The sequence below is a fragment of the Vulpes lagopus genome, chromosome 13 (genome assembly GCF_018345385.1).
Source record: "Vulpes lagopus strain Blue_001 chromosome 13, ASM1834538v1, whole genome shotgun sequence".
NCBI lineage: Eukaryota > Metazoa > Chordata > Mammalia > Carnivora > Canidae > Vulpes > Vulpes lagopus.
In genome coordinates, this window is record NC_054836.1 from 22446891 (window position 1) to 22467734 (window position 20844).

At 37.1% G+C, this 20844-nt stretch overlaps 1 protein-coding gene across 13 annotated transcripts in view; it reads right to left on the reverse strand.

Annotated features, from left to right (window-relative positions):
• The window catches only part of ASNS (asparagine synthetase (glutamine-hydrolyzing)), a 146340-nt gene that overhangs the window by 36185 nt on the left and 89311 nt on the right, over window positions 1–20844 (reverse strand). For 11 of the 13 annotated variants that reach the window (XM_041727292.1, XM_041727280.1, XM_041727288.1 and 8 more), the window contains one exon: window positions 18866–18923. The exons of the other annotated variants lie outside the window; for them this stretch is intronic. The gene's annotated coding sequence lies outside the window, so the exon portion shown is untranslated. The remainder of the gene's footprint in view (window positions 1–18865; window positions 18924–20844) is intronic. 13 annotated transcript variants of the gene reach the window in all.

Below are 20844 nucleotides of genomic sequence, written 5' to 3' on the forward strand. Positions count from 1 at the left end.
TCCAGCCTACCTTGGTCCAGAAAGTACCAGCATGAACCCCAGCATTTTCTTGTGGACCTGCTCCTTCCAGTATGTATTTGGCTGGAGCCCATCCAAAGATGTACCATAAGCCTGGCAATGTGCAAGCAGTCCCAACAAAGACTAGAACCACTTCAAAGTGACTCCTACCCTAGGAAGACAGGGAATAACCACACATACCCGTCCAACTGAGGCAACAGCAGTGGGCTGGGGGCAGACATCTGGTTTGACTGCAGGCCTCATCCACCAACAAAAGCTTCTCAGTGGCCACAGAATGGCCCACAAACAACACAGGGACCAAATCTTGCCCACAACAGGCAAAGAGAGCCATTGCAAATGACTGGACTGAAGGCAAAAGCAGCTTAGCCACAATAGTAGGGCACATATAATACACAGGAGACATCCATGAAGCACTAGGTTCTGGTGAACAGAAGACATTGCACAGCAGGGCACTACAGGACCTCTTCTCCTTAGGGCCATTACTTTCTTTTTAAAAAGATATTTATTTATTCATGAGAGACACAGAGAGAGAGGCAAAGACATAGGCAGAGGGAAAAGCAGGCTGCCCATGAGGAGTCTGATGTGGGACTCAATTCCAGGACCCTGGGATCACAACCTAAGCCAAAGGTAGATAACCACTGAGCCATCCAGGTGCCCCAAGGCCACTACTTTCAAGAGCAAGGGATGTAGCTGATTTTCCTGACCCATAGAAATATACACAGAGAGTAGACAAAATGAGGAGACAAAGGAATATATCCTAAATGAAAGAATAGGACACAAATACAACAAGAGACCTAAACAAAATGGAGAGAAGTAATATGCCTTAATAGAGAATTTAAAGTAATGATCATAAAGATACTGATAGGACTTGAGGAAAGGGAGGAGTACCTCAGTGAGACCCTCAATAGATAGAAAGCATTAAAAAAGAACCAAAGATGAAGAACTCCATAACTAAAAACAAAAATACACAGGAAGGGGGGCACCTGTGTGGCTTAGTTGGTTCAGTATCTGACTATTGATTTCAGCTTAGATCATGATCTCAGTTGTGAGACTGAGCCCTGTGTTAAGCTCCATGCTGGGCATGAGTCTGCTTCACTCTCTTTTTCCCTCTGCCCTTCCGCCCTGTCTCAGGTTCTCTGTCACTTTCTAAAAAAAAAAATAAATAATAATAAGAATAAGAATAAGAATAAGAATAAGAATAAGAATAAGAATAAGAATAATAGAGGAGAGGGACTACATAGTAGACTAGAGGAAGAAGAAAAATGGGCGAGTGACCCAGAAGAAAGACTATGGAAAACAATTGAAATGAACAGGAGAGAGAGGAAAAAAATAACAAAAAATGAATGTAGACTTACAGAACTCAGCACCACTATCAAGCAAAACAACATTCACATTATAGGGACTCCAGAAGAAGAGAAGGAAAAGAGGGCAAAAAATTTATTTGAAGAAATGATAGCTAAAAACTTCCCTAATCTCACGAAGAAAACTGAGATACAATAACAGTAGGGGACTTTAACACTTTAACATTAATGGGTAGATCATCCAGACAGAAAATCAACAAGGAAACAGTGGGTTTGGATTGGACTACATGGATCTAACATATGTTCAGAACATTCCATCTTAAACAGCAGAATATACATTCTTTTCAAGTGCACATGGAACATTCTCCAGAATAGATCTCATATTAGGCCACAGAACAAATCTCAACAAATTCAAAAATATCAAAGTCATTACACGCATCTTTACTTACCACAAAGCTATAAAACTAGAAATCAACTGCAAGAAAAAATCTGGAAAGAACCGCAAATGGAGGTTCTAAACAAGGAATGGGTCAACCAACAAATGAAAGACGAAATAAAAAAATACATGGGGACAATGACAGTGAAAGCACAATGGTTCAAAACCTTTGGGATGTAGCAAAAGCTGTTTATGAGGGAAGCTTATAGCAAGAAGCAAGAAAAATCTCAAAATAAACAGCTTAGCCTTACATTTAAAGGATCTAGAAAAAGAACAACAAACAAAACCAAAAACCAGTAGAAGAAAGGAAATAATAAAGATTAGAACAAAAATAAATGAAATAGAAAATAAAATAAATAATAGCACAGATCAGTGACATCAGTAACTGGTTCTTTGAAAAGATCAACAAAACTGATAAATCTTTAGTCAGACAGATGACAATAATGACAACAATGACAATGATGACGATGTCAGGAACAAAGAGGACTCCGATAAACAAAATCAGAATTGAAAGAGGAGAAATAACAACTGACACCACAGAAATATAATTATAAGAGAATATTATGAAAAATTATATGCCAATAAACTGGCCAATAAACTGGACAACTTAAGAAGAAATGGATAAATTCCTAGAAACACATAAACTCCCGAAATTGAATCAGAAACAATAGAAAATTTGAACACAGTGATTACCAGCAATGACAATGTATCACTAATCAAAAACTCCCAACAAAGAAAATTCTAGGACCAGATGGTTTCACAAGTGAATTCTACCAAACACTTAAAAGAAGAGTTAATACCTATTCTCAAACTATTCCAAAAAATAGAAGAAGAACAACTTCCAAATTCATTCTAGGAGGCCTGCATTACTCTGATACCAAAACTAGATAGACACTACCAAAAAAAAAAAAAAAAAACAAAGATAATGACAGGCCAATATCTTTGAAGAACATAGATGCAAAAATCCTCGATAAAATACTAGCAAACTGAATCCAACAAAACATTTAAAAATTCATTCATAAAAATAAAAAATCTTTAAAAAACAACAACAAAAAAGAGGTACCTAGCTGGCTCAGTTAGTGTCATTTGGTGGAGCATGTGACTATTGATCTCAGATTGTGAGTTCAAGCCCCACATTGGGTATAGCGATTACTTAAAAATGAAAAATCATAAAAATAAAATCATTCACAATCAAGTGGGATTTATTCCTGGGTTGCAAGGGTGGTTCAATATTCGCAAATCAATTAATGTGATACATCACATCAATAAGAGGAAGGATAAAAATCATATGATCATTTAATAGATGCAGAAAAAGCATTTGACAAAGCACAATAACCATTCATAATAAAAACCCTCAATAAAGTAGGTTTAGAGGGAACATACCTCAACATAATAAAGGACTTACATGAAAAACCCACAGCTAACATACTCAATGGTGAGAAGCTGACAGCTTTTCCCCTAAGATGAAGAACAAGACAAGGATGTCTACTCTCACCAGTTTTATTCAACAAAGTACTGGAAGTCCTAGCCACAGCAATCAGACAACAAAAAGAGGTAAAGGGCATTCAAATGGGTGAAGAAGTAAAACTCACTATTTGCAGATGACCTGATCTTGATATAGAAAACCCCCATAGACTCCACCAAAAAACTACTGAAGCTAATAATTCAGTGAGGTCACAGGATACAAAAAATCAATAAGCAGAAATCTGTTGAATTTCTATACACTAATAATGAAGTGGCAGAAAGAGAAATTAAGAAAAAAATCCCAGTTACAACTGCACCAAAAATTATAAAATTCCTAGAAATAAATTTAACCAAGAAGATGAAATGCTTGTACTCCAAGAATTATAAAATATAAAACATTGATGAAATTGATGACACAAACAAGTAGAAAGATACTCCCTGCTCATGAATTGGGAGAATAAATATTGTTAAAATGTCAATAGCACCCAAAGCAATCTAAATATTTAATGCAATCTCTATCAAAATACCAACATCCTTTTTCACAGAGATACAATAAATTATCCTAAAATTTGTATGAAATAAAAGACCTCGAATAGCCAAAGCAATCTTGAAAAAGAAGAACAAAGGTGAAGGTATCAGAATCCCAGATTTCAAGATATACTACAAAGCTGTCATAATCAAAACAGTATAGTAGTGGCACAAAAACAGACACATAGATCAAGGGAATAGGAGAGAGAGCCTAGATTATATGGTCAGCTAATCTATGATAAAGGAGGCAAGAATATTTATAATAAAACATAAAGGAGGCATTGTATATTCTTGCAAGGGGAAAAAGACAATCTCTTCAACCTGTGATATTGGGAAAAACTGGATGCTACATGCAAAAGAATGAAACTGGACCAATTTCTTACACCATACATAAAATAAACTCAAAATGAATTAACGACCTAAATATGAGCCTTGAAACCATAGAAATCCTAGGAGAGAGCACAGGCAGTAATTTCTTTGACCTTGGGCATAGCTCCTTTTCTAGATATGTCTCCTAAGGCAAGGAAAACAAAAGCACAAATAAACTACTGGGATACATCAAAATAAAAAGCTTCTGCACAGCAAAGGAAACAACAAACAAAACTAAGACAATTTACTGAGTAGGAGACATTTGCAAATGACCTATTTGATAAGGGGTTAATATTTAGAATATATAAAAATCTGGTATAACTCAACACCAAATAGTAATAATAATAATAATAATACAATTACAAAATGAGCAGAAGATATGAACAGATATTTCTCTAAAGAAAACATCCAAATGGAAAACAGACACATGAAAAGATGTTCAACATCACTTGCATTTTGAAATGCAAATCAAAACCACAATAAGATATCATCTGACACCTGTCAGAATGGCTAAAAAAATCAAAAACACAAAAAACAAAGTGAGGATGTGAAGAAAAAGGAACTCTCATGCATTGTTGTTGGGAATGAAAACTGGTGCAGCCACTCTGGAAAATAGTATAGAGGTTCCTCAAAAAATTACAAACAGAATTACCATGTGATCCAGTAATTCCACTACTGGGTATTTACCCACAGAAAACCAAAACATTTATTTGAAAATAATATATGCACCCCTATGTTTATAGGAACATTATTTACAATAGCCAAGATATGGAAGCAACCAATCTGTCCATTGATAAATGAATGGATAAAGAAGATGTGAGATATATATATATATATATATATATATATATATATCACATATGTGTGTGTGTGTGTGCGTGTATACACAATGGAATATTATTTGGCCACAAACAGAGAATGAAATCTTGCTATTTGCAACAACATGGATGGATGTAGAATGTATAATGCTAAGTGAAATAAGTCAGTCAAAGAAAGAAAAATTCCACTGATATGTGAAAATAAAGAAACAAAACAAAGAAAAAAAAAGAGACAAACCAAGAAACAGACTCTTTTTATTTTTTTTATTTTTATTTTTTATTTATTTATGATAGTCACAGAGAGAGAGAGAGAGAGGGGCAGAGATATAGGCAGAGGGAGAAGCAGGCTCCATGCACCGGGAGCCCAACGTGGGATTCGATCCGGGTCTCCAGAATCACACCCTGGGCCAAAGGCAGGCACTAAACCGCTGCGCCACCCAGGGATCCCAAGAAACAGACTCTTAACTATAGAGAACAAACTGATGGTCACCAGAAGTAGGTGGGGGGATGGGTGAAATGGATGAAGTGGATTAAAGTATGCTCATCATTATGAGCACTGAGTAATGTATAGAATTGTTTAATCACTACATCGTATACTTGAAACCAACACTGTGTTAACAAACTGTTTCAACAAAGATGAAAAATTAAAAATAAAAGCTATCTTGATACAACATTTTTTAAAGATTTACTTGAGAGAAGGAGAGAGCACAAGCAGAGGGAGAAACAGGCTCCCCACTGAGCCCTATGTGGGCCTTGATCCCAGGATACCAGGATCTTGACCTGAGCCCAAGGCAGACACTTACCCAACTGGGCCACCCAGGCACTCTATACAACATTTTTTAAAAAGAATTAACTAAGGACAGTTTATTAGTGTGATTCTCAGCCTTTGACTAGTGTATACTCTCTCCTTTTCTGTGGTATAGTTTTGATAAGCAAAAGTCTTATTGTAAATCCTGAGTCTGAGTCTCAATTTAAACAACAATGTGATATATAGCCTTGTCTGGATGTGAAACAATGAAGGTTGGCTGAGGTGAAGTATAGGTCAGAGACTGTGAGCTCAGGGTAGGACTCCTTGATGAACCTACATTAGGTTCTTCTTGAAATCCCCTCTGCATATCCTCTCAGCAAAGCCTTTTTTTTTAAGGGGGACTAAGAGGAGGAAGAGGATGAGAAGTTTAAGAATTGTTAATCTATAGAATTTTGTGTGTTTTTAATGGTGCTCCTATAACATACAGGATAGGCAAAAAGAAAAAGGAGATTAGTGGTTGCCTAGGGCTGGTGGTGATAAGGGCGTGAAGGGAGAAGTCGTTAAAAAGTGGCACCTAAAGGGTACGGCTTTCTTTTTAAGGTGATAAAAATATTCTAAAATTGACTATAGTGATGGTTAAACAGCTCTACAAATATACTAAGAACTATGGAATTATAAAGTTTAAATGGATGAACTTTATGGTATATAAATTATTTTTCAATAATGCTGTTATCAAGAAAACTGGTGTTGTAGTACAGGAGATTATGTGAAAATTCAGTTTCCTTGTTATGACTCCTGTGACCATGATGTTCCTTCCCCAGCCCTCCCCCAACTAAAATTATAAAAACACATGGCATCTTTAGCCTGTAAAGCAGAAAGAGTATATCCTGTGGCATCCCCATGAGACTGAGTGAAGACCTCAAGGAAACATCTATGCTCTTCCGGGAGACTTAGGACAAGTAACATCAGGACTTGGATACACACTGGTAAACCACCCAGTCAATGCTCTGTGGAAAGACCCTCCTTCTCTGCCCCTAATCACACCCTACACCCTCAAGTGTCTCTGGAAGTAATACTAGATAGTCATAATCCCTAGACAGATTCATAAATATATAGGTCTGGATTATAAAGTACAAAGTGGGAGATATTGATGGGGAAAAAATGCAGCTCACATAATAAGCAGAACTTCTTGTCATATATTCTAGAAGATAAAATTTCAAGGTTTCCTTAGACTACTGCACTCAGAACAAACATTGTGATTCTTTCACGGGGTATTTATGTTTTACTCCCCTAGACAAATACTGTGACTTATTTTTAAATCTTAAAACAGTTTATTGGATAAACAGCATAATTTCTTTCATTTATAGGCACGGAAAAGCAAGCTCAGGGGACCCAATGTGGGAGTTAATCTCAGAACTTTGAGGTCATGCCCTGAGAGGAAGGCAGATGCTCAACCACTGAGCCATCCAGGCATCCCTAGGGAGTCTCCTTCCTCAAGGGACACCTGGGTGGCTCAGTGGTTGAGCATCTGCTTTTGGCTCAGGCAGTGATCCTGGGGTCCCGGGATCAAGTTCCAAACTGGGCTCCCTGTGAGGAGCCTGCTTCTCCCTCTGCCTGTGTCTCTGCCTCTCTCTCTGTATTTCTCTGAATAAATAAATAAAATCTTAAAAAAAAAAAGCCTTCTTCCAGTTTGTCAATTTAGGAGGACTATAAGCTATGCCCTCTATCAGTCTTCCCTCTATCCCATCCCCCCATGTCACAAAATCCAGTTATGTCATAAGGACTAGGATTTCCACTTAGAGCTGTACATGCTGTGATAGGCAATAGACTTGACTTAAAGTAGAAAGGAAAGAAAATAAAATATGAGCATGTTGGTAGATGGGAAGAATATGGAAGGGTAGAAGCTAACGTAGTCTCAAACAGTTGGGTGAGTTGACGTAGTACATTAGAGGGGGCTTGTCACATAATCATCATAAACTTATGAAGATTTATATGAACTTATATAGATTTATGTATGTAAAATTATAACAACTTTGTGGCATGTGGCAATTTACGAGGTCTTTAAGGAAAGGGGGACAAAGGGGGCTCCATCTATCCTAAACTGCTCTCAGCCTTCCCTCTGCTTCTTCCTGCTTGTCCTGATATTTCACTCCTGTTGAGGACATTACCTTATGTCTTCAAGGATGGACCAGGTCTCCAAATGAGGCAGAGCCTCTGTTGTACCTGTCAGGCTAACTCTACCCTAAACTATAGGCTGAGAAGCAAGAGTCTGAGGAAGGAAGCAACAGTTGGCAGGAAGGATGAGGGCAGGGGAGAAAAACCAGCAGCTGTGTCTTTGAGCCAAACTGTCAGGACACAAATGAAAATCAGAATAATAAAAATCCAGGGCTTAAAAAAATAAAAGAAAGTGAGTGTCAACATAAAAACCTGCACACAAATGTTTATAGCAGCTTTATTCATCATAATTGTCAAAAAATGGGAAACAACTAAGATATTCTTTAAATGAATAAACAAACTGTGGTATGGCCATACAATGGAATATTATTAAACAATAAGAAGAAAACCATCTACCATGAAAAGACATGGAGAAACCTTAAATTCATATTGCTAATTGAAGAAATCAGTGAAAAGCTATGTACTGTAGGATTCCAACTATGTGAAATTCTGGAAAGAGTGAAACTATGGAGACGGTAAAACTACCAAACGTTTGTTTCCAGAGGTTCAGGGATAGGCAGTAGGGGTGTTTCAGTAAAGCACAGGGCATTTTTAGAGAAGTGACACTATCTTGTATGATAATTGTAATGGTGGATATGTAATATTATACATTTGTCAAAACCCATAGAAATATAAAAAAAAAGAGTGAACCCTCATGTAAACTATGAAATATAGTTAAAAATTATCTTCTAATACTGGTTCATCAGTTGCAAATGTATTCTGTTAAGGAAAAATGTTAGTAATAGGGGAAACTGTGCAGGGATGGAGTATATGGGAACTTTCTGTACTTTCTGCACTATCTCTGCAAACCTAAAACTGTTCTAAAAAACAAAGTCTTTTAATTAAAAAAAAAATCCAGGGCTGATCTGTATATTTCCAAATATCTGCCTCACCCATTACTTGGAGGTTGCCTGGTATGTGGCTCTATGAAACAGGGAGCTCTTGCATTTGCTTATATCACTTTGGGAAGTAATTATAAATTCTTCTTATTATTTCACTTCCAGTCTTATTTCCCATATCCCTAGATTATAAGTTTTTTGACTCATTTCTTTCTCACCGATGATGTCAAACACAATACTTGAAAGAAAATTTTACTCCAGACATATTTGTTGAATGAATGATGGATGAGGACAGTTGGAATCTCTCTTCAGCAGATTTCCCAAAGCTATCCTTTTGATCCCCAGGCAATTCCCTTCTTCCTCTGTGTTCTCAAGCTCTTCTCATTTCCAGAGTTATCATTCCATCATAAATAATATTATTCAGCAGTGTTGATGTCTAATACCTGGATTGTACCTTAAACCAAAAGAACTTTAAAATTCTGAATTTAAAACCCCAGGTGAAGTCCAGACATGGACAATTTTTAAGACTTCTCCCAGGTGATTCTAGTGTGTTACAAATTTCTAGGAGATATTTCCAATAAAATAAATATTTTTATCCATTACTGATACCAGCAGCACCAGCCCAGTGCTCAGAATTAAGAAGATTCTCACTTACTTGTTCCACTCAATCCAGTTAATATCTCTTTAGCATTTTTTTTTAATTTTTATTTATTTATGATAGTCACACAGAGAGAGAGAGAGAGGCAGAGACACAGGCAGAGGGAGAAGCAGGCTCCATGCACCGGGAGCCCGACGTGGGACTCGATCCGTGGTCTCCAGGATCGCGCCCTGGGCCAAAGGCAGGCGCCAAACTGCTGCGCCACCCAGGGATCCCTCTCTTTAGCATTTGATTGAAGATCAGTTTGCCATCACTAGGGATGGACAATATTAAACTAGAAGAAGATTCCTCAGCCTATGCTCAATTATATAACAATTTCATGATGTGATCAGATCTTGCATGACTTCTTGGTATTTTCACATTTATGAAATAAGAGACTAGACTAAATAAGGGTTAAGTTTTCCCCAGCCTTAGAGTTTAAGCACTAAACAGATGTGAGCTATTTGGGTTCATGGTACCACAGAAAGAGAAGTCAAGATTTATTACTCTTTTCAAGTTCAACTCTATCTTTTTTAGACTCTCAATAACCTTACAAAGTAGGCTTTATTCCTGTATTAAAGATAAGGAAACTGAAGTGTAACATTTGGTGACTTTGTATCAAAGTTTTAACCCAAACACATCCAACTCCTGAGCCCAATCTTTTCTCTCACTACACAAGGAAATGATCTATTTAATCCCTTTGCTTTGGTGATGGTGTCAAATGAACAGGTGGTTACACAAGGATAGAAAACAGTGTCCATCCCGTTTTCAAGATAGGAGACAACTGAAGACCAAACCACATTGGATACAGTTTTTTAATGAAATATCACTTTTTTCCTTTTTATTTCATTCCTGCTTCTATACTGAAGCCTACCATAAGGGAAAGACATATTTAAATGTTCTTTCTGATAAGCTATTAAGAATAAAAATTATTAGGAATAAAAAATTCTTCCCTACTTTGGAAAGATCTTAGGGCTAGTAATTCCATGCACACCTAGGTTCAACCCCCGACACCCCCCCCAAAAAAATCAGTCCATTACTCAGCCCAGGAATGACTTTGGTTCCAAGTCCTACCAGGTTTAACCTTGAAACTACAATAGTTAATCATGTTCATTAAAACTTTTAAGTTCTAAAATCCCAAAGAATGGTTCTTGATTGATCATCATTTCATAAAACGTATTGGCAGATCTCAGCATTTATTACTTATGAGACACTCTTAAATATTAAAAAAAAATTGAAGTATCCCATATGAAAGTAGTTGTACTTTTAATATCTCATTGGTTGAGAAATTCACAATGATAAAAATCCACTATATTTTTAGCAATAACTTGAAATTATTTTGTATTTTGTTCCTTATATAGCATGTACATACATCTGAAAAAGCAATCATTCACATATGTGTAAGACAAATCTGATCAGAAAATATAGATGGAGTCATTTGTGAATGACCTTGAAAGAATGCTATGGAGACTGGTAGGCAACAAACACTCAAGAAGCCATGAGAGGTTTTAAAGCAAAGTGACAGGATCAGATTGATTAAAAATATCTGTTAACTGTGCAGGACTAATGGATTGTGGAAAGACCAGCCCAGAAAAATCAATTAGGAGACAGGAGATGTCAGCAACATATACTTGCCATGACATCTGTGAACTAAATGCTGCTAGACATGAAGAACAATTTGACAGGGGATAATAGGAAAGAGTCCGGGATGTTTCCAGATTTGGGAACTATATAGAAGATCAAATCATGAAGTACAATAAAGAATACAAAAAGAAGAGATGTTTTGTATTGTTAGGTTTGGGGGTAGGAGAGGTGGAGGGTGGAATTGGAATAAATGGGAATTTTGAAAGACAGTAGACCACAGGTGTTAATGATGATAGCTTAGGATTTATATGGGTCTGTTTTCAAAACCAAATTCTACCACTTGCTGATTATGTGACCTTGGACAAAACCTGTAACTATGATGAGTTTGTTCCCTCATTCAAAAATAGGGATAGTGATAATATATCACAATATGAATAAAATTATATATACACAGGGCTTAGAGATGTGTTGGTGCATAATGATCTCATGATCAGTGCTAAGTGCAATTATTATTATGTAGATTTTCAAACTATCAGAAATTTCTGAGAGTTGAAGACATGCAAGTTAAATTGAAGAAGCAATTTTCCACCCTGAGATACACAAGAGAAAAATCAAAGCAGGGCTCTATGGATGTCAAGACAAATGAGAGAGAAAAGTGAGAGAACTATAAGAGGCTGGTGACTTGAAGCCAACAAGGTAAGGCCCTAACAGACAAGGGAAGAGCTGAATATCATTCTAGTGTTCACTGAGTGTTGGATATAAGGATGAAAAATTGACCCTGGATTTGTCAGTGGGTTAGGATTTATGTCCTGAATTAACAGCAGTGTGAAGAGACATGAGGGTAGCAGCAATATACGGGGGAATGGGGTGACTTTTTATCAACTTTTAAGAAATTATAATTTAAATTCCAAACAGGAAGACCCTAATGCAAAGCAAGGAATGAGCTGGTTCAACAATGAAAAGGTGGAGGGGAGGGGCATTCCACATACCCTTTTCCCTCCCCTTTCTACTCTACTAATAAATTATGTTAGTTATACTATCAAAATAAATCCCAAGTCTATAATAAGCCTCTTTTCTGGTCTCTATACTACCACCAACCTGGTTCAGATACTATTATCTCCTTCTTGAACTACTAGCCACTTAATTAGCATCCTGGTTTCATGTTACTTCTCTGAGAAACTATTCTCTATGGAGTTATCCAAGGAATCTTATAATTGTGAACTAGATAATATTCCCCTGCCTCAAATCTTCCATTGTTTCCCACTGTGTTTAAAATAGAATCCTCACTATTTATGGGGGGTGTCTATGAGACTCAAGTAAATATACCCCAACTAGCTCTTTTACTGTATCTCCCTTTATATGCCCCTTTGGGTACCAAATTTAGCCCAATGGCCACTTTTCCTTTCCACTGGCAAAGTAATTTCCATTTCTCTTTGCCTTCACAGTTCTACAGCTATCTGAATCATCTTCTGCCTCCACCAACCAGTACCATTTCCCCAATTCCCCATATCTCCCGAACACACTAACACTTTGGCAGCCAGCCCACTTAAATCCTCCCAAAATAACCTTCTGGTGCGCCAGAGAATAGTATAATAATCATGTCCAGTAAGAGCCCAGGAAATCAGAATGGGAGACCCCGGCTGTCTTTCTTCCCAGTGTATACATTGGGGCCTAATAAGCTTTTCTCCCAGAAAACTTGAGGAAGCCACAGTTGTACCATATCCAGCCTGAGTATTCAAGTGGAACAGGTAAAGACCTAGTCACTATAGCCTCCTGTCTCTGGCACTCCTGCTAGCCAGCTACTCATTCTGAATTTAGAACTGTGATATTGACCAAATGTCTTCCAGGCTTGACTCTGAATAAGCTCCCTTGGCAGAGAAGCCATAATGTATGGTAGAGAGGATGCACGGTTAAGTTACTGTATCCCTTGTCTGTAAAATAGTTACATTGATAGATTATCTTGAGAATTTAAAAATAATGTTTATAACACACCAAATGTAGTCCCCAGAATCAGGTAGGAATTTGACAAATGGCTATTACTATAACTAAATAAGATTTGGTATTTGCCCTCTGAATGTACACACTTAGGTAGTGGATCAGAGTCCCTACAGCTAGATCTCAAAGAACTGGAGACCCCCTAGCTTCCCTCTGTTCCACTTGAGACTTGAGGCCACTTCAGACCAGATACTTCCCTGCTTTCCAGATAAGTCACCCACTGTTCTGCCTTACAGGACCACGCGGGTGTGGGGGAGGGAGGGAGTACAAAAAGAAGGAGACAGTTACTGAAAAGATTGTAAAATAAAACTTTTAAAAATATTTCTATCATCCCTTACCAAGATAAATGGATCTTTATATTTTAGGTAATGAACCAACAAATTCAAAGTGAAAAAAAAAAGTTTCTTTATTCTTTTGTGGTTCACAGTGCTGGCTGTGGTTGGATAGCACTTGGAAACCATAAAACAGCAGATTCTGGAATCTTACTCCAGAGAAAATGAGCCCATAGCTCTGGAGAGGAGCCCAGGCATGGGTATATTTCACATTTTCCCTGCTGACATATACAAGTATTCAAAGTACAAATCACTACTGATCTCTGCTCAGAGCATTTAGGAATAGGGGCTTGGAAAGAACAAGAAAAATGACAGTAGGTGCTTAAGATTATAAAATTCTGCACACTTTTTTCCTTTTTGTTTTCTTTCCTTTCTTTCTTCTTTCTTTCTTTCTTTCTTCCTTTCTTTTTCTTTCTTTCTTTCTTTCTTTCCTTCCTTCCTTCCTTCCTTCCTTCCTTCTTTCTTTCTTATAGACAGAGAGAGAGGCAGAGACACAGGCAGAGGGAGAAGAAGGCTCCATGCCGGGAGCCCAATGCAGGACTCGATCCCGGGACTCCAGGATTGCGCCCTGGGCCAAAGGCAGGCACCAAACCACTGAGTCACCCAGGGATCCCCTCATACACTTTATTACAACACTGTTTATATACTAAATTTAGAGAAATTATTATACTTGTTGTTTATAGAAAAAAAAAATGCCTCTGAATGTTTATTAGCTAACAGGAGAAAGGGTGCCTAAACAGGGAAATGGCAAAGGGAGCTGTGATAGATACGGACAAAGAACTGTCAAAAAAAAAAAAAAAGGAAGAAAAGAAAGAAAGAAAGAAAGAAAGAGAGAAAAAGAAAGAAAGAAAGAAAGAAAGAAAGAAAGAAAGAAAGAAAGAAAGAAAGAGAAAAAAGAAATGTCCTAACGAGAAACCTTCTATCCTGCCACCATCACCTCTAAGTCGGCCCAGTCCCAACCCCAGCCAAACATTCTCTTTGACAGCTGTTGAGGAAGCACAGTAGAGGTATGAACTCTGCAAGGCCAAGTGTGCCCCTCTTTGACACAGACACTGAGAAGTCTAGAGGAGAGGGAGCTTATGGGATAGCTAGTCACAGCTTCTCCCTCTGGAACTCCCATCTTGTTTAAACCTACTACTAAGCAAAATCAACATTTTTATTAAGGAGAGGATACAGAAAAATTAGAATGCTCATACGTTGGTGGGAATATAAAATGGTTCAGTTACTGTGGAAAACATTTTGGCAGTTCCTCAAAAAGTTAAATAAGAGAGCTGCCATGTGACCCAGGAATATACCAGAAAGAATTTGAAAACACACACCTGAAGCAGTAGATATACAAGAACATTGGTAGTAACACTATTGATAATAACCAAAAGGTGGAAACTGATCAAATGCCCTTCAATGGATGAATAACCAAACAAAACTTGGGTATACACATACAATAGAATGTATAGGTACACATTTAGGCATAAAAAGAAATAAAGGGACGCCTGAGTGGCTCAGCGGTTGAGAGCCTGCCTTCAGCCCAGGGAGCGATCCTGGAGACCTGGGATCTAGTCCCACATCAGGCTTCCTGCATGGGGCCTGCTTTCTCTCTCTGCCTATGTCTGCCTCTCTCTCTGTGTATCTCTCATGAATAAATAAATAAAATATTTTTAAAAAATAAAAATAAAAAAAATGAAGTATTGATATTTGTTACAACATAAATGAACCTCAAAAACACTATAAAAGTGAACAAAGGTCACATGTTTGTCATTCCATTTATCTGAAATATTCTAAATAGATAAATCCATAGAGACAGAATGCAGACTGGTAGTTTTCAGGGAATTTGGAAAAGCAGAAGAGTGAGAAACCACTTAATGGGCAAGAGATTTTACTTTGGAATGATGGAAGTATTTTAGAGCTTGACAGGAGTGATGGATGCAAATATTGTAAAGAATTTTTTTTAACTAAAAAGAAAAAAAGAACTTTTTTTAACTAAAAAAGAAAAAGAGAATGGAACCCCAAATCACAGTAATGGCTGCAGGAAAGAAGTAGTAAGGATGAAAATACAATACCTTGTAGCAGTATGAATTGCAAGGTATTATAAATTTAATACAATGACAATTTGTAAAGAATCAATGTTCACAAACAAAACTGGTAGCTTCTCTGTGTAATTAAAATGGAATTTAAAACATTATACTGGTTTGTGGACAAAATTTTACTCACCTCTGAATCCTGTGTTTGACAAAATAAGAGGATACTAAACTCAGAAGATGGCTCAGTAAGGATGGCAAGGTTCTGGGGGAAATTATTTTTATGCCTATTTTACAGGGATTTAAAATACTGATGTCTAAGAGAAATTAAGTAATTTTTCCAACTACATGTAATCATAAAAAGTTAATTAAAAATTTCAACTTAGGTTTGTCCAAATCTGGAGTCCACTCTCCTACAAGAATTTTCTAAAATCGTAGAAGACTAGTATCTCATCTATAACACTACCAACCTAGAAGTACTAGAAGTACTGTCTAAAGATAGAATGGCTTTAACTAGAATAAAAAAATAAATATCTTCTCTTAAAAATTAAACAAAAGGAAATTATATATGTCTATCTTTTCCAGACTCACTTCCATTTACAATTTAGAGACCCATTATACAGGCTCTAAGAATTTAGCAATCTTTTTAAACTGAGCCATGGAAGATTCAGAATAAAATCCTCCCCTTCCAAATAAAGGCCAGGGCCAGTCATCATCTCTCAGATATACCCTATAGTATACGTACACTCTTAGCTTAAATGAATACATCCTGGCTCATCCCAAACCATATTAGTTATAATAATTAAAATTGTTTAAAATGTTGACATAGTTGGTATATAAGTCTACCAAAGAAGCAATGAATCCAGTGCTTCTTAACCATTCCAGTTTATGAATTACTTTTATAACGTCATGAAGTTACACAGAGTATATACATCATACTAATTAATCTCTTGAAAATCACTGCTGAGAATATATATGAAAAAATGACCTTAGAAACACTTCAAAAAAATTCCTATTTTACTGATCCCAGAGATACACAATTGTTTTTCAGAGATTCTTCAGGCTACAAACAATAGTATAAGAGCATTAATGCTATAGTCCATGGCCCACAGACTAGAAAACAATAAGCTGGATTCTCATCTTTGGTCTCACCCCTTGGATGCTGGGCCCCATTATGGCTTTCATGGGTCCTGAGCACTTTTGCCCTCATGGACCTTTCCTCTATAAAAAATGTTAAAATGTGTATTTTATAGTTGTATTGGTATACAGAAAAATATATTATTATATGTTAAAATATTTTATTTGACCTAAAAGTTTATTCTTTTCCTTCTGATTTTAAAAGAAATGAAAACATTTTCACTGTGTGTCCTCAGCACTTTCTCTAATAAAGAAGCCAGCAATGCCAGGTGTTAAGAACCTTCAGGATTATGAATATAGCAAGTACTCGTTAATCACTCAGTTGTTTGTTAGTCAGTAACTGAAAGGATAGTCCTATTTTTCTTCTATCTTCAGTCTATGGTCTATAAGGACTTCTTTTTCAGTATTTGAAATGCAAGTTTGAGAAAGCAAAGTTCTGGGCAGCCCCAGTGGCCCAGTGGTTTAGCCCTGCCTTTGGCCCGGGGTGTGATCCTGGGGACACTAGATCGAGTCCCAAGTCGGGCTTCCTGCATGGAGCCTGCTTCTCCCTCTGCCTGTGTCTCCGCCTCTCTCTCTCTCTCTCTCTCTGTGTATCTCTCATGAATAAATAAATAAAATCTTAAAAAAAAAGAGAGAGAGAGAGAGAGAAAGCAAAGTTCTATCATTCATTCTCCACCCTGCCAGTTGTCTCCCACGATTCCTTAAATGTACTGATGGCTTCCAAATAATAATTCAACAGGATGGAAAATTCAAGAAGAGAATTTCTAACTTCCAGATAGAGTATTATATTGCCATGCTCACTTGTGGTCCTTTGAAACTAAGTAGTACTATACCCTTTGGTCTCATGTGCATCCTGTAAATTTGTAGTGGAATTATAGACACAGTCCATCCATAATGCATTTTTTACTTTAAGAAAAATATCTCTAGAAGTAGTGGGAAGGAGAGCTGGAATGTGAACTGCTGAGAAGCAGGAGACCAATGAGGAGCAGAAGATGATGCAGCATCTATGGGGATGCCAGGCATTGCCAGGGCAAGCTCTGTAAGATGTGGTACAAACCTGATCAGAGTGAGGTGGGGGGTAATCAGGCCAGGATGGTTCCCTGGCACCAGTTAGCCGATAGCCACTTACATCAATTCATTAAAAGTCTGCCCTGTGAAATGAATGTGGTCCCTTTAAATACTTTTCCTTTGCCAACTGGTACAATGTCAGATTTGCCAGTAGAGGGCACAGGAGGAAAGAGTTTTGCTTCCTGGTTTTGGTGAATGTGTGTCTTTTTCCAGCACCTGCTCCTGTGTTACACAGCTTCCCCATGGCTAGCAGCCAGCAGCTTCTCTAGTCATCCCGCTCAGAAAATTTGGCAGCAGAATGCCTCCAGTGAACAGCTCTCTCCTTGGCACCATAGAGGAATGATTTCTGGCAAGTTCCACCAGCACTGCACCACAGTGACTTCCCTGCCATCCAGTGAACTGGTTGTGCCCCCTCCAATAAAGTCTAGGTCTCATGCTGAAAGGACTAGGGCCTTCCTTGTGGTCTCTGTCTTAGCCTGGAGGACAGTGGCTGCTTCTTATATCTGCTATCCTAGGTTCATTGCAATTCTTTTTTTTTCTTTCAAGTCTATCTCTTAATGTATCTATCCCCTTCTGTAGTTAATAGTTTTCATATTAAACTTTCCCACCATTGTATGCTTTCTCTTTCCTAATTGGGTCCAGATTAACATACTTCATGAATTTAGGAAAATTCATAAGGATTGTGGTATTACTAATAAAGAGGAAGGAGAGGAAGAGGTTTGGAAGGAAAATAATTTGCTTTGTTTTGTACACATTATAAATAAATCTCTTGACAAACATCCAGGACATAGTCAAGAACAGGGTTTTACATTATCTGGTGCTTTCCAAAATATATTTGTCCTAACACTACCCACCGAGGTGTCTATTGAGATGTAGTACTAATTTAGAGTTCAGACACCTGATTCTTTCTTTAATTTCCATAGATGGTTCTCACATGCAATTGCAATATTTGACTGTTTTGGGCACTTTTTAAGAAAACAGTTTTATAGTTAGATTAATCTGAGTTTAAATCTGTTTTGTTATTAGCAATAAATGAACAATGATGAGCCTCTTCTGCAAAATGTATTTGGTAATATTTAGCTATTTAAATTGTAAGAATTAAATTGGATGACATGTATTTGGCATAGTTTTGGCACATATTATTTTATAAATTATAGGAGTGGTGGTGATTCTTCTGATATATTCTGAATCAACTTTATTTTTCTACATTCCACTTACCCACACCTCCACACCTCATATGCCATATATTTATGTACTTATTCTACAATTCACCTCTCTAGAAAGTAAGCTCCAAGAAAGTGGAGCATTTGTTCTAATCATAGTTGCTTCCTAAACCAAAGTAGAACCAATGTAGGTACTCACCAAGTATTAGATGTGTCAATAAATGATGTAAACCTGAGCAGGACCAGAATTAGTTGCCCTGAAAGAGCAAGAGGGAAATGAATTTACAACAGAGCCAATATCTGAAAAGTAGGAGGAAGATAAGCAAATATATTGTAGGGGAAGATAAAACCTTCTCTCTAGCCTCTTAGTTTCTTTTAATAAGATCTGTGAATTAAACTGATAAAGGACAAATTAACAGAAGAAAAGGCATACAGATTCTGTTTGATGTTAGTTTTTACATGTATACATAAAAAAATGAGCGAAGATCAAAAGAGGCATTTAGGCAGGCCCTCATATACATACCGTTTTAACAAAGGGTAATAAATTATATGGGGGAAATTAATAGAAGATAAGGGTTACTTAGTAAAGTTTTGTTTATTCAGACTTTACTTCCGGTGTTAAGGGCTATTGTTTCCTTTTTGGTATGAGAGAGGGAGACACCTTTATAAAGGGATATTTATGCCCTGTTTTTAGGCAGATAGAGGGAAGGTAAAGAGCACTCCAGTTCTGCTCTTTCTCAACTGTCTTCCACTCAAAATAATCCTAATGCCAAGGTGGCATAGTCTGATCCCCTCAACATTAAAAAGGACAAGTCAGTGAGGCAAGAAGCCATGAGAGAACAACCAGAGGGTTGTAGTAAGAGTAGAGGTAGTCCATCTCCAGAGCTCTGAAAGCCTGATTAGTAAAAATCGCTCTATAATTCTAACAAGCACAACATAGTCAAGACTAAGGAGAAGAAAAGATTTCACTCTAGTACAGTGGTGATCCTAAGGTATTTATAAGAAGATGAAAGGATGCACATGGGAACCATGAATCTGCTCGAAGAAACAAAATTTACTTGTATAGTATAACCCTAGACCTCTGAGGACTCTGAGTTACCAACTCAGGTGTCCAAACCCTCTGAATATCAACGTTCTAAAAATAGTTACCTCCATGTGTGATTGGTAGAAACCATGAACTATTGAAATATCAACCTCTTAAGTCATCCAGCTTATTGTTTGAAATGCTAGCTAAAAAAAAAACTTTTATAATTTGACTTCTTGTGTACTTTTACTACTGGTAAAGAACTCTTGTTCAAAGAGTAGAAATATTTTTTACTTTTTAAAGTCCTGTGTTGGATTTTGCTTTAACTCAGGCCATTATGAATTTGGTTACCACGAGTCTATCTATCTAGATATAACCACTTCTGGGACATTTGGAAAACTTTACTTGTAGATGAAAAAGCTGAGATAACTTTAGGAAATAAAATGTCCCCATGAAATTATCTGATGGTCAGCTTGTCCACCTGCCTAGTAATCTCCCCTCTATTTTGCTACTCCCCTTAAACATGAAAAGACAATAAAGCATATCATAAAAGTGATATAGACTGAGGAAGTAAATACCACATGCAAATGCTTTTCTTCCTTAAGATTCACTGGACAAGAACAGGAAAGACATAAGATGGTAGCCTATTGTGAGGTTACAGTCAAAGGTAGGCTTAGAGGAAAGACCATGTGAAAAGTGAGATTTGCTCATTATAAGGCAGAGGGGACAATGCAACAAGTACCTTCAGGGAGGGCAGATGAAGAAATAAGGTGACAATTATAACCCAGTATCCAGGAGAAAGGGCTGGTCTTCAAGAAGTCAGCCCTCTGTTTCAGAATAGGAAAGAAGAATAAGAATGTGTGCAGTTATAAGTAACCCTAGAGAAGAGTAGAAGAGAAGTTGGAAGATCTTGTACTAAAAGGACTCCATTTTTTTTCTAAGAAATATGCTAAGAATGAGAGGGTTGGGGAAGGGCTTGCAGATATTGGTGAAAATTTGGAATACCCAAGAAAGCAAATGAGAAAGAAGAAGACTAGAGACATGAAGTCATGCAAAGACTGGAAACTATTTATTTTAGTTCAACTACTTGGCAGCCAGGATCAGAAGTGAAGAAAGCAGATGACTGATTAATACAGATTAGTTTGGTCCAAACT